Source organism: Corvus cornix, chromosome 4A (genome assembly GCF_000738735.6).
Source record: "Corvus cornix cornix isolate S_Up_H32 chromosome 4A, ASM73873v5, whole genome shotgun sequence".
Lineage (NCBI taxonomy): Eukaryota > Metazoa > Chordata > Aves > Passeriformes > Corvidae > Corvus > Corvus cornix.
In genome coordinates this window covers 11,388,010-11,404,456 of record NC_047058.1, presented here as the reverse complement: position 1 = coordinate 11,404,456, position 16,447 = coordinate 11,388,010, and the positions used below count along the sequence as shown (strand labels likewise).

Sequence of the window (16,447 nt, the reverse complement as noted above, 5' to 3'; positions counted from 1 at the left end):
ATATCTGACAGCCCTGTGCATCTACAAGTAGCTCTCAAAATCCAGAGAAATTATTTCCCATTGCTTTGTACATGCTGTTTTTATGTGGGATTCAGAGCTCCTGATTTGTGTAAATGAGCATAGTACAAGCCCAGACTGCAGAAATAGATAGAGCAGAGGAAAACCCATCTGACCATTGTCTTACCTGGTAGAGTGCACTGACTTGCAATCATGTGAATCAAATCAAACTTGTTTCTAATAGGAATGTGATGTGAAAGATGCCTGTTATGAACATGAAATTTCTACAAGTCAGAAAAACAAAAAGCCATGCCCTTGGAGGGGTTGTAAGGAGTGTAATGCATTTTATTTGAATGTGGTTTTTTATACCTGAAAACATGCACTTAAAGAAAGTAAAATACTTTTCCTAAACTGTTTGCCAGCAACAGCTAGAAAACAATACTGTAAATTTAGAGTGTGATTTTTCAACAGTGTTATAAAGTAACTTTCAGAGGACAGGTTCATTAGCCTATTTAGAATGAGACTCTTAACACATTCTTCCCAAGTGCAGTTGGTTCCATTTTTCAGTATCAGTCACATAAGTGATCCAATAGTTACACTTACTGCGAGTGAAATTTACCATCAAGTCTTGAGGTATTGTGTATCACGGTGCAATTTTATTGTGCAAAAGAACCTGATGTTTTCTTGGATTCCTTAGTTCTGGCTCATGCCTCCTCTATCAAAGTCATGGTTGCATAGTCAATGTGAATCAACTAAATGTAATGCCATTGTGGGAAATAGGTGTCTGGACTAGTTCATCTAGCAGTCAGCTGAAGTGATGTCTCTCATTGTTTTGTGATTTGGGGTTTTTTTTCCACCACTAATCTTTGACAAGAATAGTAAGGAAAAAAGTGTATCAGCAAATACTTGGAAAATGCATAGATACCCTTAAATTCTTATTGTTTTCAGATTAGAAATTAAAATAAGATTTAAAAATACCTAATTCAAAAACTGATCTGTAGAATTTCAGTTGAATCATTTTTGATCTGCATCATGCTACATAGTAGAAAGAAAAGTATAATAGTGTCCATATACATATATATTCCACCATGAAAGCCCAAGATGATGTTCCTAAAACAGTTTTTCAGCCAAGAATTTTTATACATTATTTGTACAATGAATATATGTGAAGTTCATCAGCACTCACAGCAAAACTTTAAAAAAGTTGAAATAAAGAATGAATTAAAAACCCCCACAAACTGGCTGATCTTTAATACCTCTAACACAGCATAAATAAAGTCCAGCAGCCTGCCTGTCTCTCTTCTCCTCCCAAGCTCCCCAAATGGTACTTTCACACACAACATTCTTACCAAGGTAAAAAAAATTTAATAATAATGAATGTCTCCTTGCTTTCAAAAACCTAGAAAAATATTTCTCTGTAATTCTTTGTCAAAAGTAATAATTGTCTAGGAATCAGAAGCAGAGAAGAAAACAGCTTGTGGTACTATGAACTTTTTGATGCTTGCTCAGTTCTCTAATCAAGATTCACTGCCTAAGGTGCACCAAAAAATGCATTCTTTAACCGATTTCTAAAGGGTAGTTTATGGTTTATGGTTCAATTGGTTTATGGTTTTTTAATGAAATTAATTTGCTTAACCAAAACCTAAACACAATTACAATTCTAACACAGCTATTTAGCTTGCAGGGATTTTTTAAACAATTCTGTGTCCTGGCATTATTGCCAGGTACAGAAAATACAAAGTAGAGAGTGTTCTGCATGCAAGTAATAAGGTGTAGCCTATTCTTTTAAAAGTGTGTATAAATAATTTCTAAAATACCACTTTAAAGCTCATGTATTGGTACTGAGGCAAGGTGATTGTTTAAATAAGCACTCAGCACTCTTTACTTGTTGGGCTTGGGCTTTTTTGAGGATTTAGGTTTTCAATTTGGAGCTACAGATTAGATGTCAATTTGGGACTACTGATTGGCTGCTGGATGAACTATACCATTTTTTCCCCTATCCAAAGTTTTCTGACTCAGAGTTACTTCAAGATGAGCAGCTGAGTTGAGCTGTTCTTTAATTCATGTTTCTTTTCAATAGAATAACCAGGATAAATGTCACACGGGTTGAGGAGACTTAATTTCTGTAAAACAGAATGAACAAATGGACATGTTTAGGGAAATCTAGTATAAAATCTTTTAACTGTGTACATTTCAGCATATACTTTGTGAAATTCAGTTCTGACTTCTGTAGTTTTGAGTTTCAGATTGCTTTTATCATCTAAATAGTTGTTAAAATGCCACAGAGGCTGGGAGTTTCTCAGGTACTGCAGTAAGTGGCAAAGCAGCAGTAGTAGCAGAGTGGTGCAAACAGACACAGCTGTTCCTTCTACCAGCCTTGTCCCCCTGTTAGTGACATGTGAATCCTTCCCCTGCATGGTTGTAGGCAGTTATTTCACCTGTGATGATTTCTCTGCAAGTTCCCATGAGTATTTTGTTGGCATCCTTTCTTTCCATACACTCTGCTGACTTCTGTGGCATGAAAAGTCTAAGGAAATACTGGTTTCAGTGTTAGGATTTATGAAGCAGTATCATGCTGTCTTCATGGACATGGTCATGTGTATGTTCATTTGTTAAGAGAAAATATATGACAAGGGTTGTGAATGTTTTGCTGGAAAATATTTAATAACGTATCTTCAGTATTATTTATGCAGTTGATAAAATACTCTTTTTTCTTGCTATGAAAGGAAATAAGATTTTTTATTTTTATCCCTGCTTCCCCCAAAATAAGGCTTTTCAATCTCTCTGTATGTATTTGGTTCTTTGACTGATTGACCAATATTTTATATCTGACAGAGGCCTGGCAGAAACAAAGTGTTAGGCTCTGAATACAGGTTTCTGAGTGGAGGAGAAAGACCCTATTAATATCCAAAATTATTAACCCCAAATCTAATTAGCTTTCCTTTTATTAAGCATCAGAATCTTTCCATGGAGATTTGTAAACAAGGCTTCATTAGTTCTGCTGCTCACATATCTACATGTTTACCTCTGGTAACATGGAAAGGAACCTTCTTCAGGATTGGAAAACAATAATTTGCAGACAAAACAGGCAGGAAATTATTTGAACTAATGATGAGAGATGAGAGGTTGTCTCTGGATTGGAGTACTGTTATGTTTAATTATGAAATTTGTAGGCTAGTCATGATGTTGGTTTGGGGATCTTCATATTAGTAGGCTAAGTAAATAACTGGAGCACAGAAATAATGTCGAGCCCAAGGAAATCTAAGCCTGGAATTCAAAGGTAAACTCTTTTATGTCATTTAATATAAATGGGAAATCTATTCCACCAAATTTAATCTAAAGGTCAGTCACATCATAGAGTTAAATAGAAAAGCAATCCAAATGTATCCCTGCCTATTTTGAACTAGAAGAAATGTCATTTATATAGTAAACCATCTAGAATGCTTGGAATTCCACTGACAACTCTGTCCTTTTCTAAATAACCACTATTTATAAAGAAATTTGAAAAATATCTCACTTGTTGATGATATCCATTGTATCAACTTAATCTGAGTTCAGTTTTCTTTTCTTGCAGCAAATCTCCCCTAGCCTGAAGCCTCCCTTCATAGCCCTAGTTTGTCTTGTCAGTCACTATAAATGTGAGTATCCTTTCTTGAGCCTTGAGATTTTCAGGTTATCCCTATTTTAGATGATTTTGGAGGCTTGTAAATATATCACAGATAATGCAGGACAAACATTGCACAAGGAAGGGTAGCATTTCAAGTTCCTGATTTAATAAATACCAAATTTTTCAAAAGATTACAATTAAGTGTTTATCAGCACACAATATGTTTCATCCTATTTTGCACTAACCCTGTTGAGTTGTTTACTGGGCAAAAGGGACGTGTAATGCTTCCAGAAACATGAGAATACATTAAATTTGCATAGGCCAGATAAAATTACTGCACATTATACAAAAGTGTCTTGTGAAGAACCCAAAGCAAACTGATAAGTTTGAGATGAAGAAGAAATGGAGTTTGTTCAAGGATACTTGAAAGCTTATTGAATCCTTTTTGAACCTTAAGTGTAAAAAATTACTGGTGAATTTAGGTTGAAGCATGGTCCAAGTATTAAATCAAAAGATTTGCTGCAATGCCCACTGAACCCACAGCCATTCTGTGGCTTGTCACTTAAGAAACATTGTTATACCAAATTAAACACAGCTTGTACCTTCTGAGTGATGAGGATAAGGATGATTCAGCTAGCAGGGATATTGTCTCCTTGGGTTTTAACAGCATCTGGCACACTGAGTGCCCTGAGAAATCACACAGGCACATTAAGCCTGACCTGCTTTTCCTTTCTTTGTGACAAGCTTATTACTTCAGTGAGGGGTTTTTATTCATGGCATTTTTGCTTTCATTGTTACAGTGACACTGATGTAGATACTACTTTATGGGTGTGTATGTGTGAGAAGAGTGATCTATCTGACTGCATTTGGGCTCTAGGTACTTAGCATTATAAAATGTTTCTGCTTCATTTTTTCACTGGCTTGTAAGTCTACTGAAAAGTTTCTAAGTGTAGTTTCATAGTTCTGTGTTAGGATGGACTTTATTGATAGATTAGAATTTAGCACAAAAATAGTTGTAGACCCGTAGCTCAAAGGGATGAGGCAGTCCTTGTGTCTCAAATGTCACTTCAGTCAAACCACTCCTTTGTCTGAAATACTGTAATACCTATAATTTCCCTTTCTTCCTTCTGGGAAATGTTAAGATTTTATTTTGTTCTGTTAGAAACATTTGTGGCACTAATTCATTATTGGGAGGAGATATAAACACTTTCAGAAGGTGAAAAATGTATATTTTGCTCCCATAGACAATAGTACATCAGCAAGGGTGAATGTCTGAGCTTACAGATATTCCATAAGAGATATATTATCTGCATTGCTCCTCTGGCAGAGTGAAAAATGTTTAATATAGGTTTTTCAAGGCATGAAAACAGTTTGGGATTTGCTTTTCTGTGAAGATGTCTTTGAAGACAGCATTTAATAAAACAGCGAAATACTTCATTTCTCCTGAAAGCTTTTCTACTTTTTCTTACCAGTGAAAATGAGACTTTACGTTGTAACTTGTATTTTACTACTGAACCTGTGCTTGGGGAATGCAGCACTTTTGCAGATTGGAGACAAAGGAGCTTTTTGTTCTCAGCAGTTCTGATCTTACTTAGACTTTCCTATGTGCACACTACAGTAATCAAGGGCAGCTTGTTGGAATTGGTATTGGATAATAATTTTAGTGTGTGTTTGAATATTTCATTTTCTTATGATTTATGATGACTTTATTTACCTAGGCAATTTCAGTAATTTGGGGGTTGTGTCTTTAATGCCTCTTATAGTTAAATCGAATTCCTGATAGAGGGTAGGGAGGAAGCCTTTATTTGTGCTTTGTCATGTATAAAAATCTATTAGTGATTTGCAGTGAAGTGTTGATCCAAGATTTTGTTAGTGAAAAACAGGCTGTAGCAAGATGTATTTTGTGGATTGAACTCTTACATTTTGCAGTGCTCAAATTTATAGAACTTGTAGTAATTAACTGTTATTTTGTTGGTATTATCCTATGCTCAGCCAGGAGAAATTGAAAAACATGACATTTGTTGTCTATTTGCTGCATGAAATTGTTCTCTGGTAGCATCTTAGGACTTACACTGATAAGCTTAATTATTTGCAGTTAGTATAGGATTCACTTTCTGTTCTCATTTACCTTAATCTTTCTTAATTTTTTGTGTTATACACATTGATGGGGTCGTACTCCCCCCTTACCTTGCAAATTCATTTGCATCCACATTACTCAAGGGATTCTTGTTCCCATGTCTGAGTATAGAGATTAAGTGTAATTTAAGCACATAAACCAGCCGCTTTTACAAGTTGTTTTTGTGATCATCTCTTCTTTTGCAGAGATCACCTCATTTTTTTGTTGTAAAATGGTCTGCTGTCCTGTTGATGTTATCAAAGATCGTTGAACAGTGTTACAGGAGTGAACTAAGGTAGCATTGATTCTCTTTTTAGAATCATCTGAGGTATTTGCTTTTTCTAATCCCGTAATCCTATCCCATATTTGCCAATATTAGGCATTATATCATATCGTATCATTAAATGGTGCTTGAACATTTATTAAATTAACATATTTAAAACTTAATTGAAATACTGTACATTTTGTGCTCTAAATAATGTCTTTTTGGATATTTTTGAACTCTGGAAGGTTCATCTTGTATCCCTCATGCCTCTGAACAGTTCTATGCTCTTTTGTAGCTCATGGAATACAGACAGGGACCATGGTGAAGTGAGTGGCCCTGAGACGAAGTTGTGACTGTTGAAATCAGTAGAAGTTTTTCACTGCACTCACTAAATCTAGAGTTTCATCCAGTGTGATGCAAGGGTTTGTTCTTGAAGAAATCATGGAGTCAAGAGACACATTTGAAGCTGCTTTGGATTTGTTTCATAAGGCAGGTGTTTTGTGGATATTTTGCTCATTCCAAACTCATGTTGTTTGCTACTGTGAAGAGATTATGACTTTTTAAAGTTTTCTCACATTTCATTGCATTCACAGTTCCTCAGAACTGCTGCATGTTTCTTGTTACAGCAGGCACCTGGCACATCATTATCATTTTGCTTCTGGCTGTACACTCTGTGATGAAAACTGGGAGCTGCCCTTGGCACAGGTGCATCACAAATAGGTCTGATGGCAATTACAGTGTGGGCAGGGCTTTAGTCTGGGAATACCTGAAACAAGAGTGCCGATGGAATCACAAGTCATTTCACTGGATATAGAATTCTTCATCTTATGTAACACTTCAAATGCTCACAGTTTGGATTATCTTTATTGGAAATGTCCCACTAATGTGGCTATGTAATGAGGGGGAATGCAGTTGTCTGCCTCTGATCTTGCATTAACTTCAAACATATTACATAGCATTAGTTTTTTACTTGATGATACAAAAGTTTCTACAATTATTATTTTGCTCAGGAATTGAGAATTGCCTTAAATATGATTTTTTTTTTTAATGTCCTAATAAAGGAACAGTGGTGACTAAAGGTGTAATTGGTCACTGTGAGTGATAGATCTCTTTTCTATCCTGTGTTGATAGATGTGGAGAAACAGAGAGATAGAAATATTAAATCATGTAAAACTTTAGAAGGCAAATTAGGTTTTTTCCCCAGTACAGTTATTATAACATATGTGTGTTACCAGTCAATTAACTCTTGGGACTTCCATCCTAGACAACAGTGGATACTCTGGTGTTTGTTTTCTCCCAGATCAGTATGGGAGTTCAAAATAGTAAAAGCTTAGTAGTAAATGCCAGGTTCCAAATACCTTTAATAAAAAACTGAAACACTTGATCTGCTTCTAAAATATAGTATTTAAATGCCTTTCTGCCAGTGGTTTAACACTTTATTCATCTAAATTGCTCAATAATGACACTTTTAATTACATCTAGTATTTTACAAAGTTCGAACACATAACTCTAGATATTGGCATTCACAAAACAAGAGAATTAATAAAACCTGTTGATTTTCTTTGGCCTGTCAGATACATGCATTTAACAGGATTGCTGCACAGCTCACTGTGCTCATGAGACCTTGTCAGTGTTCTTGGATTTTTCCCCCGCTTTCACAGCAACCTCTGCTTTAGATGTGGCTGTAAACCTCATCACTGTTCTCTGCTGGGACCTTTTGAAGACCAGTCTATTCACCATCACGTCTCCTCTCCTGTCTCTGGCTGCATCCCTCCATGTAATGCCCATGTGTACCTGCCCCTCTCACATGACCCCGCTTCATAGGGGGGTGGGAAGTATATTGTGAGGATTTGTTCATTCCTAACCTCAATCATTGTAATACTGAGCAAATCAAACCTTGATACATCTTCTCATCTAGTTTTGCTACAGGAAAGGAGAAAAAAACCAAACTGCAAATGGCAGATGGTGTGAGATGCATGGTTCCCAAGGAGTGGCACTGACTGGGTTGGCCTGTTCACATGTATTGTGTTTATATCAATTGGCTGATGCTTTTATGTATTTCTGTGTGTATAGTGAATATTAGATACAACATTAGAGCAATTTCCTACTTGATAACATTTCAGAGCTATGTTCAAAGTAAAAGAACAAGATCCTTGTTTTTCAGGGCTCTGACATCTAAAACAAACATGTTGAGAAGTCCACTACTTGAGTCTGCTTCTTGAATTTGTTCCACACCAGCTGCCTGAGCACACACACGTGTCTGTATCTTCCCCAGTGCTGTGACATGGCCTCTCAGCTGCTGAGTTCTCTGCCTGCCACTTCCCAAGTGGAAAGAAATCCTCCTGAACCTTTGTTCCATCTCACCTTCCCTAAGTTCCTGCTCCATGTGAAAGAAAGTACCTGTGTGTGATAGGAGCAGTATACTGTCAGGGGTACCAGGAAGGAAACAAAAATAAAAGGAGTGGACAATTCACTCTTCCAAAAAAAAAAAATCTGTATAATATGTAGAGTAATCCTCAAGATATAATCTTACTGACATGAAAATTATTCAATGCAAGTTTTCACAGCCCCTTACGGTGATTCAGAGGCAGAAGGTAATATAAGAACTGTGGTGAGGTCTGGCATCCAGGGAAAAAGGCTGAGCTACCTACTGATCAAACTAGAGAAAGCAGCCATGAAATTGAGGGGTGGCAGCAAAACCTGCAAAATCAACTAATATTTTGAAATATTAGCTTTGGAATTTGGGATGCTTTCATCTGGCTACATATTTTTTAACCAGCCACTTCCTATGCTGTAGTTAAATTAGGGTTACTTCTTATGTGCTATCAAGAAATTATGGGTTTTATTTAAATCAGTGGTAAATTTTCCATGTATGAGATAGGATTTTAGCACCTTTAGTTATACATTATATTACACAAGTGACAGTTTCTTATAACTGATCCATAGGTAGTTTTCTAGATCAAGTATTCTGTGAAAAGGCAGTTTATGTGGAGATGGTTGAAGCAGGTCAAATTGCTTCACTTAGTCTTGTTCTCTTCATGTATTCAGCAACTAGTACATATTGACAGACTTAATTGCGGTTGCTTCAAAAGCTAGAGGCTACTTATTTTGCCAAAGATTTTCCATATAAACATGACATTAATAATGTGTGCTTTAATTAAGTTGCAGATAGCTTTTTAGTAGGCTATTTGCTAAAACTGACAAGAAGAAAAGCAATAATGGTTGAGCTGACAGAAATAGAATTTGCGAAGAGAATGAAGTGTTTACCACTGTGTTTTATTTAACACAAATAATAACAGTGAAGAGCATTTCAGACTTTGATAATACCAATGTGTCAGTGAAGCACAGTGAAGTAAGTCTTCCAAAGGCAATTCTTTTTGGTGGCCAAAATTAATGAGTGGCAGATTTCAGATCCTTTCTGGAAAAGATTTGGGTTTTTTTTATGTGTGAAGTGGGCCCGTGGTCATGCTTGTTAATATGTGACTATTGATTTTTCCTATCATGTCATGCAGTGTACACAGTCATTGTAGTCTTGATGTAACAATGAATTGAATTTCCTAATTCTATCTGACTCATGCTTGCAATAATCAATGTCAGCCCTTGCCAGGGCACTGCTCATCCTGCCCCATCTGTTGCTGAAGGATGGCTGGGCTTATTACTTTGTGGGTTATTTTCTCTGTGGAAAATTTTACAATGTTTGTTATACTGTGGATCACTCTGCACTCATTGTGACAGGCTGTATTTGTGAGTTTTGGCCTCCCCTCTAAGTTCTAAGTTGATTATATCTGTGTTGGAAATGTTTTAAGGAGACATATGGACCTTTGTGATATAAAAATCTATTGCAAGATTGCTAGTGTGCAGATCCCCTCTCCAGGGACAGGCGATAGTTAAAGCACACAATGTCTAGGCTTAATGAGTGGTTCCAGGACTAATCACTCTTCACATTAGGTAGATAGAGAAAAAAAATACACCTATATGCCTTTGTTACTCTGTAGTATCCTTCAGTCTCTGGCTCAGTGTCATGCCAGGGTTTGAAGCTCCTTTACATCAGAGTTTTTCCCACAAATCATGACCTACCGAGTCCAATCAGGTTTCTTGAGCTTAATTAATGTCAGTTGTAAAATCAACAGAAAACAGAAGAAAAACACTCTGCATTTAGAAATCATTATGTTTATATTTTTAAAGCTCTTTTTAATCTGCTTTAGGATTTGGACCTCACAAAATGAATAATGCTGTGAGAGCCCACCCACAGTCTTTGTTATCAGAAGCAATTGCAAGGCTTTTCTTTCTTTTCTTTTTTCCTTTTTTCCTTTTTTTTTTTTCTTACTTGTGAGAGACAATGCAACATTTGGAGGAGGGGGTGGGGATTATCTCTACACTTCTTGAGGACTTGAAAAGCATTTAGGAAAGAATGGTCAAGGACTTGAAAGTCTTGTTTTAGCATGACATTCTGTTGATTCATTTAGGTAATAAAGAGTGAATGAGTTTGTAATTAAATATATTCAAAGGTTTGAAGAACTTTTGTGTGTTCATTAAGCTTCTTCTGCCTTTCAACAGGGATTATGTATGCAATTCTGTACATTATTAAAGTTAAATAAAACATAATAGGCCAAAGACAGGAATTAAAGAAATCCTCTATATTTTTTTCCTTTGGTGAGATAATTAACATAATGAGTTGACACTGGGCATTTTTCCATATTGTATCCTAGTGAAATTGATAGTGCTTTATAGTGGGGGAAAAAAGGTATTCTCAAAGACTCTAGGATGGAAGGTCTAAATAATAAAACAAAGAACCTAAACTTACAATTAAAAAAAAAAACCAAACATAAAGGGCAATTTATTTCCATTAGAAGATGTTACCTATCCTTCAAGGCTGAGTGGATATAATTACCATAATATAAATCTCTTGACAAATAGTGCCTTTAGGCAGCATGACACTAATAATTGTTCAATTACAGACTTTTAGCTTTTCAAATGGCCAGAGTCATCATTATGCACCTCATTAATAGAAATAAAGGCATAGTTTAAATGCATAGGAAAAATATTATTCTTTTGAAGATGAGTTCCTCTTTACATTTAATGTCTTTTGTAATTACTTCTAATAATTTCTAGTAATCATTATTTAATTCTCTTTAGCGATAATTTCACTCTAATCTGATTGTTTACTGAAAAAGAAGGAATTTAATGTTAGTGCATTAAATTTCAAATATTTGTTGGCGACTATATTTACCCTTTTGAAAAATTTTGTTCATTCTACCTCTATACCTTCAAGGTATTTTAAATGTTTCTAACATATCAAATTTATTCTCTGAAACAACTCAATCATCAAATGGTTAAGTATTTTACTGCTGATCTCAACCTCAATTCTTGATTCTCAGTCATGCAATTTAAAGGTACTGAAAATAGGCTAAAATTGATGATCTGATAACTCCTACAGGTTAGGAAGATTCTTGGAAGACACAGACAATTGTTGAAGGTGAAATGGAAAATCACACCTATTTACAATGTTGTTCCTCTTCTAGTATAACATGAGGGTGTGAGAGGGAAGATAGATGGAGCTCTCATGCTCTAAGAATATTTGCTGGTGGGAGCCAGGAGGCTTATTGTTATCAAAATTGCCAACCAAAGTCAAATGGTAAATAAATATTTCACTCCTTGCAAACACCAATCAGCCTCAGTGTTACTCATCGTATTCCACTCCACTAATTAGGATGTGTTACTGTGCTTAGATCACCATAAATATATATAATATTATGTATTGTCAAATTAATTAAAATGCCCTACCCCCAGAGAGTTTGGAGTCTGATGATTTTATCTGGAAGTGCAAACTGCTTGTCCTGCTGCATGTCCTGCCTTTTGAGTGTTCCCATATTTATTAGCACATAGTTGCAAGGGAAAACAGCCGAGTTTTTTGTGAAAATACCAGAGACAAAACGTTCTGTTTGACATTATCACTAGTGAGGTAGGTTTATCTGAGAGAAGTTTGAGAAATTATTTCCTTAAATTGTCTGCTGTTAAATGTATTTAAAAACAAAGTACGCTTGATTTCTGAGCAACCTGACATGGATGACTGGGAACAAGGTCCGATAAATATTATCTTACAATTAAGATAGATTCACATTTTTCTTTTGATGATAATTGCATTTTTGTGTGTTTGTTTGTTTCATGTATCTATGACTTTTGACTTGCTACAGTTCTTTGCACTTTAGGTAAATTTTGGAAGATTTAAATGCTTGGAATTGAACGTCGTTTATTCCTATGAAGGATTAAGGGCTCAGGTACACTTTTCAGTGTACAGAAAATCTTTGCAATGTGTTGACAATATTGAGGCGGTGCTTCTTAATGAACTGGTCTAGAAGGCTTCCAAACGAGCATGGCCATAACCCAGGCTGGCATTAGTAACACAGGACCTCATTCTCACTTTCAGGAGACAACAACCTATAGATCGGTGAAGGGTTAAGACTATGTCTACTCAGAGCTGGAAAGACAGCATTGGAAGCCATTTATAATATTAGACCTTGCTTTAAAAGATTAGAGATCCACTTTGAAACAGGGTATATTTCTGTGTAAAATCAAAATCAATATGGGCATCTCAAATTCATCTTTCAAATTCTTGCATTTCAGACATATTTTCAAAATTATCTCCTAACTCTTTTGTAATAATTCACATTGATTGCATGCACTTGACCAGAGTCAAAGCAATAAAATGCAGACTTCAGTGCTGCTGCAGTCAGCATATGCAGTAATTACAGCTTCATCTGGTTTGGTTTTTCTTTGTTTGCTTTTACAACACATGTTACTTTCAAAATTAGAATTTTTCTGATCTATCTTAAACTTTGAGAACTGTTTAAAATTAGAAAGAGGGAGGAAGAGTTCCACATGGGCGAAATTACCTGAGATACTAAAAAAACTGTGGTACATGGACGTGTGCTTATTTCGTGCCTTGCAAAAGCACAAAGTAAAATTAGGCTTGGTGGCTATACTTTTGAAAGTAGGACTCAATTCCAGTTTGCACATATGTAAGGTGTATTTAGAGAGAGGGTAGTTTTGGTTTTTTCACTCTGGTCATTCTGCAAGTTTTAGTGGCAATTATTTGTTTATATTGTTTGATAAGAACAAAGGTTGAGTAAGTGTCTTGTCCAGAGCCTTTGAATGTGACTATAGCTTTGCAAAAACTATGGCCAGTATTCTATGGGAATACAGGAAAATTAGGAGAGGTGTTCCAACTCTCTTACCCGTCCACCATTGTCTAAATTTTCCCTGGAAATCTGTGTGCGTATGTGCTATGTTGCCAACAACAAAAACATTCATTTAGTTTGTTTAAATATAAAAGAGTACTCTCAGGTTCTTCTGTTATAGTCTCAAATGTCTCACTGATACTACATGAGTTTTACTTCTCTTTATAAGATTTGAGCCTAAACCTTATCCATTTCTATTTCCTTTCAAGTCCCATTGATATTTACAATGATTTTCATGTAAATACCTGATGACTTTTTGGAAAAGGAGTCAGTTAATATTTCTTCCCACGTACATCAACAGGAAGGTCAATAACCATGGGTACATACAGAGCATGACTACTCTGTTACTGGTAGAACTCAGTCACTGGCATCCTTTTTGCCTTGCAGATCCTAGTGGGATTTGTACTGATGATGGTGTAGCTGACTTTAAATCCTTTGCTCAGTAAAATCTGCAGTGAACTGAAACCGCCTGATTATTTGAATACTTTGTCTTTGGTATAACTTTTTGTTATGAGAAATTTGTACGTCTGTGTCTGAGAATCATTCCAGCATGGTACTCACGTTCCTCAGGAGATCTAAGCCTCGATGCCCGCATAGAAATTGTTGCCACTACAAAAGAAATGTCCTTTCATGCCACCTGATCCTCCTTGTCAGTCACTTGTGCCCTGAGGGTGTTTTTGTACATTGTGGCGTTGGGACTGACTTCATAGTATCTTCCCTTATAAAGCAATTTTTACATTAGAGGAACAACTGTCCAACATGAGATTTTAGGGCAGAACGCAGTATAAGAACATGATTTAAAATGGTAGCAACGTTCTGACGTTGGGATACTGGAGTATACAGGAGTGAAATGTTAGGCACTTACTCTGTAATCAACACAAATTAAAAGGAACAAAAGAAGGTAAATACAGCTGTTCTCTTGTAAGCTGCTGACTTGAAAAAAATAATGGGAAGCATTAGTAGTTGGCAGCTAGTTGAAGAGCTCTAAGAATACTAAAGGAAACCAAGTTTCCACAGACAAAAAAATATGAATGGCATTGAGAAATATCATCATATGGCATTTAGCTGTTCCTTTAGCTAAATTTCACAGTCTACCAATGTGCTTTCAAACATCACAGTTCTGTGTTTGCTGGAACTGAAGCTTTATGGTTCAGAAACTTGTCTCTAAATACTGTTATTAATTCCATTTTAAACATCTCATTTAATATGTGCTAATAATGGTTAGCATTTGAAATCATGCATTCTATGGTTATTATGTATAAATCATATATCAAGTATTGTCATCAAAATCACTTTAAAATATGATTATTGTATTCTGCTACAAACTTCCCAGTGGTCCTAAGGAATTGCCTGAAGGCAATTTCGCAGAACAAGTTAAGTGTTGTGGTAGAAAGCATTCCATTTGAGAGGAGCTCCAGAGAAACACTGCTGGGTCATCACATCCCAGTTCTGTGTAAATATATTATTAATGCTATCAGACCTCACAGAGGAAACACCCAGCAAAGGGTGCCTGACCCTCGTTATGTCGGATGTGATAGCACCTGAAAACAGATTCTCAGTCACAGAATCACAGAATGTTTTGGGGTGGAAAAGATCTTAAAGATCATGTTGCTCCAACCCCACTGCCGTATGCAGGGATGCTTTCCACTGGACCAGGTTGTTCAAAGCCCCATCCAACCTGGCCTTCATAGATAGAACAAGAGTAGTTGGTGCTGGTTGGAGTTAACACTGTCTCTGGTTGCATTAGGGTGACATCAGCATCTCTCTTCTATTAATTCAATCTTGGTTGATCCTCCACTCTGAGGATGATGCTGTGCACATGTAAACATGCTACCACTAAGAGAGCTTTTGGATCACTTTAGGCTCGATATCTCATAGTAGCTTGCTCAGGCAAGAAGCAACTTGCAGTCCTCTGTGCTGGATACTCTTCAAAGCCTGCTGTATTAAGGACTGAGTTAATAGCTATTTGCACTTTTTAAAAAAGCAATGTAGGGGCAAGTCCCTCAATTACCAACTTGAGAGCTTGAATAAAGATGAATCTGAGAAATGTCCCACAGTATGCATTGACATATATTGCAGCAGAGAAATGTTTTATTTAATCTCTCACTGTTGCCTCACATGAGGATTTATACTGTTGAGTCTATCCCTTGTGATAGTTGAAGCATGTATCTACACAAACATCACTGTCTCACAGTCCTTCCTGCAGCAAATTCTAGAACATCTCTTTAAGAAGTCAGAGAATTCTGTTCCAAAAGACGAAAAATTTTATGCTACAATGAAAAACCTCTTGTTTGAGCAGGTATTGGTGCTTCATTCTGAAGCACATTTCTCATTGAAAAGTCTCAGCGCTTGCTTTCTCCTCTCCTCCACAGTGACATTTTGCAGCACTAATTATATCGTCCTAGAATGTTTGTTTTCATTCCAATATGCTGTTGAGTTGCTCTATGTCATGCATCTCATTTGTAGTTTTCCCCACATGGAAAACTAGAAACGTTTCCATGCTCTGTTTTACATGCACTTGCTGCAGTTCTTTTTTGACATTCATTGTGTAATCAGAGCTGCAGAGAAACCCAAGTTTGCTTCACACTCCTCCTTATTGCCCTGTTCGGAACGATGTGCAAGTAAGGGAAGCAGAATTTGACCTTAGATTCGAGTAGCCAGTATGATACGCACACCATTAGGGTTTATATAAAGCTGTGTTCCACATGGCAGGTTTCCATACATAGAATATACTTTTTAAAGCCAGAGTGCAGAGGATGAAGACAGATAAAGAATTGGATTTTAAAATAGAAGGAACAGAGTACTTGCGAATGGACTCATTCAGGATGTTTAAGTGCAGAGAGAATTGTGTTCTCCTAGGATTTGCTTGTTATTCCCATTTCTAACCTATATAAATGGCTCAGGTGGCAGAATAAAAACATGAAGCAACAAATCTGCTGATTATCCCAGGTTTGAGGGAGTAATGAATGCAAAGTTTACCGAAGGTGAGAAGAAAACTGTTAATTGCTTTTTAATTAGGCTTGTGAAGTTTCAGAAAAGCTACCATTGGTTAATGAGAAGTAATATGTAGTGTGTGAAAATAATAAACATGCTCTAGGAATGGTAAAAGAAGTCAGAAGGGATTTTGCAGGATAAGGAAAACTTTTTTCTTTATGTGCATGTAATGGAATATTTTGGCATATGCTAGATTTTCAGTGGGTGATTCTGTAATACTTTAATTCCAT

The 16,447-nt window shown here is 36.2% G+C and overlaps 1 protein-coding gene across 1 annotated transcript in view; it reads left to right on the top strand.

The window, feature by feature from the left end:
- The first annotated feature begins 3,583 nt into the window (after positions 1 to 3,583).
- The window catches only part of TENM1 (teneurin transmembrane protein 1), a 761,089-nt gene continuing 748,225 nt past the window's right edge, over positions 3,584 to 16,447 (top strand). The window contains exon 1 of the mRNA XM_010407691.4: positions 3,584 to 3,635. The gene's annotated coding sequence lies outside the window, so the exon portion shown is untranslated. The remainder of the gene's footprint in view (positions 3,636 to 16,447) is intronic.